Here is a 3,820-nt window from a genome sequence, read left to right as displayed (position 1 = left end):
AGCCAGGAGTAACCCCTGAGCACCGCCGGGTGTGGCCCAAAAACCAAAAAAAAAAAAAAAAAAAAGTAGAAGAAGAAGAAACCCTTTTTTTTTAAAGAAACTGTGGTACATATACACAATGTAATATGCAGCTGTTAGGAGAGATGAGGTCATGAAATTTTCCTATACATGGATGTACAAGGAATCTATTATGCTGAGTGAAATAAGTCAGAGAGAGAGAGAGAGAGAGAGAGAAAAATGCAGAATGGTCTCACTCATCTATGGGTTTTAAGAAAAATGAAAGACATTCTTGCAATAATAATTTTCACACAAAAGAGAAAAGAGCTGGAAATTACAGCTCAAACCTCAGGAAGCTCACCACAAAGAGTGATGAGTTTAGTTAGAGAAATAACTACATTTTGAACTGTCCAAATAATGAGAATGTATGAGGAAAATGGAAAGCCTGTCTAGAGTACAGGCAGGGGTCGGGTGGGGAGGAGGGAGATTTGGGACATTGGTGTTGGGAACGTTGCACTGGTGATGGGTGGTGTTCTTTACATGACTAAAACCCAAACACAATCATGTATGTAATCAAGGTGTTTAAATAAAATATATATTTTAAAAAAAAGAAGTTGCTGGTCTGGTGTTTTGTTTTGTTTTTACCTTTTCCTTATTTTTCCCTTTCTTCTTCTAAATGGATATTTATAACACCTAGACGGACTTCTCCGAGTTTTTCTCTTTTTCTTTTCTTTTTCCTTTTCTCCTCCCATATTTTTTCTTATATCTCCAATAGAGTCACATTACTGAAATCACCTTGATCAACCTCAGAATTGGAGGGGGAAAATGGATGGTACCAAGACCAGACAGTCAGATGTTCATTTGGTGGAAATAAAAATGATCAGACATGAAAAAAAATTTCACATTAGTAGTTAGAGCAAACAGGCTGGTTTATTGTGATTTTTAAAATAAATGTAGAAAAAAATATAGAGACCTCATAGTTCCTGAGTTTTTAAAGTATTTATAATCTCTGACTCTATATTCTGATCTCCAGTAATGATCTAAAAGGAACTATATTCTAAATATAGAAAATGCTTTGCAAACAGGGCTGCTTTTCTGGTAGTCATTCATAAAATCAGAAAGCTATCAACACTCTTAAGCCCACAAGAGAAAACTAAAATGATCCTGCTCCACTCACTGCCTAGCTTTCTAATAAGGAATCAGAGAAAGATTTACATAATTTATAGTAATGTGGAACAAAGGCTTCCATCAGATTCCACCAGTGGGAAAATGAATTTTATTCATCACAGTACACTGACATGTATTGTAACACCAATTTAAAAGACCTACAATATAATATAGACACTTCTCAAAAACTTGGTTTCTATATGACCCAGCAATTCTACTTCTGGCATCGACGCCAAGTGTTCAAAAATTCTGATCAGAAAAGGCATTTGCGCTCCTATGTTCCCTACCACACAGCCCACAATAGCCCCAAATCTGGAAACAACCAAGTTCCCAAGAACGGAGGAGTCGATAAAGAAACTATTGTAAGGGGCTGGAGAGATAGCATGGAGGTAAGGCATTTGCCTTTCATGCAGAAAGTCATTGGTTTGAATCCTGATATCCCATATGGTCCCCCGAGCCTGCCAGGAGTGATTTCTGAGCCCACATGAGCCAGGAGTAACCCCTGAGCACTGCTGGGTGTGACCCAAAAACCAAAAAAAGGAAAAGAAACTATTGTAAAATTGAGGTCAGGGTGATAGCACAGCGGGTAGGGCATTTGCCTTGCAAGTTCAGTCCTGGGTTCAATCCTCAGCATCCCACTGGGTACCTCAAGCCCACCTGGAGTGATTCCTGAGCACAGAACCAGGAGTAACCCCTGAGCACCACTAGGTATGGTGCATAAACAGCTACAATGGAAGAAGTAACAATAAATCTACACATAGTACAGGACTCAGCTTTACAAAAAGACAAAAATTGTGCAGTTTTTCCCTAATAAACGGTACTGGAAGCTATTTTTCTGAGTGAAGTCAGTCAGATGGAGAGAAGGAGAGAGAGAGAAGGAGGAAGAGGGAGAAGGAGAGAGAGGGAGAAGGAGAGAGAGAGAATGGTCTCTCATCTGTTGAATAGAAAGAAGCATCGTAGATGAATTAAAAAGAAAGCCAAGAGCGACAGAAGCTAAGAAGTGTTCTAAGAACTGAGTTTACTATGGCAGTGAGATGTAAGGAGGTGCAGGGGACCACGAGAAAGGGTAGTGAAGGGGGCCCTGAGATCATGTGGAGGGAAAGACATTCTGATGGGGGTGTGGTGTTGGGATGTTGGGTTTCACAAAATCCTATCATTGGCAGCCTTGAAAATTTGCAAATTTGAGAAATGGGAAATTTCTCAAACTGGGAAGCCAAAAATGGGGGAGAGAAATCCTATCTGTCCAGATGCCAGAAACCACCAACATGTTACCAAAAAAAAAAAAAAAAAAAAAAAGACTCAGGGCTGGAGGGAGATCCTAAATGGCTGAGCATGTACTTTGCATGAAGGAGGGTCTGTACGAATCCCTCAACACCCAGCCAGGAGTAGCTCCCTGGGCACTGCCACTTACGTCCCATAAACCATCTGAGAACTGAGAAGAGGAAAAAAATTAATTAAAAAAAAAAAGTAGGGCTGGAGAGATAGCCTGGAGGTAAGGCATTTGCCTTGCATGCAAAAGGATGGTGGTTCAAATCCCGGCATCCCATATGGTTCCCCAAGCCTGCCAGGAGTGATTTCTGAGCGTAGAGCCAGGACTAACCCCTGAGTGCTGCTGGGTGGGTGTTACCCAAAAAAAAAAAAAAAAGTAAAAAAAATAACTCAGTCACACCATTTTATAGGTGATTTCTTTTCCTCCTGACTCTTCTGAAATATCCAATTTGTCCGTGTTAAATGTTTATTTGCATAAAAATACTTTATTATGTGTGGGGGTTTTGGGTTTTGTTTTTGTTTTTGTTTGTGTGTTTGTTTTTGGGCCACGCATGGCCACGCTCAGGGGTTACTCTTGGCTCTGCACTCAGAAATCACTCTTGGCAGGTTCTGGGGACCATATGGGATGCCGGGAATCAAACCCGAGTCTGTCCCAGGTAAGCCGCATTTAAAAAATGCCCTACTGCTGTGCTATTTCTCCGACCCCTATTATGTGTTTATTATTTACTTCATTATTGCAGGATGTAGCCCCAAGTCCAAAGCAAAGCTGCCATCCCCATGACCCAAAAGATATCAGTACCAGAGAGAAACAAGAATATCCACAATAGCAGTGGGCCCAGATTCCCTTTCCAGTGATCAAAACACAGCTTTGTTCCCCAAAGAAGACATTCAGCCAAGCACTAGGTAAGCCCAATGTGACTGCATCTCCCCTCGATGAGTCCACTGGTGCATTCAAGGGTGATTGATTGCACCAGACCCGAAAAAGGTGAGGCGTGGAATGCCACGGTGACTGAAAGTGATTCCTAGAACCGGAAGCTGAAGACTTGTGGGTTTTGCCAGCTAGGATCTCGGCATTCTCTGCAGCTCAGAAACTTCCGTGTCAGGTCAAAAGCTTGACCTCAGGAGAATGAAATGGAGGGAATAACATTCTGAGCCGGCCAAAGCACAGATTTCTTTCTAACCTGTTTGCATGATTCCAGCCTGAATACAAGCCTCGCTGACAAAGGGCGGCCCCACTCACCTAAAGCAATGTTTGCCCAAACTAAACATCCCCAGGTGGCAGGGTGAGTTCTCCAAGTAAGTTCACTTCCCCCTGCAATCCCCCCTCCATCACACACACACACACACACACACACACACACACTCCTCCCCCATTTGTCCGCTAAGA

This window comes from Suncus etruscus, chromosome 16, assembly GCF_024139225.1.
Source record: "Suncus etruscus isolate mSunEtr1 chromosome 16, mSunEtr1.pri.cur, whole genome shotgun sequence".
Lineage (NCBI taxonomy): Eukaryota > Metazoa > Chordata > Mammalia > Eulipotyphla > Soricidae > Suncus > Suncus etruscus.
Note: the sequence above shows the minus strand (reverse complement) of the source record.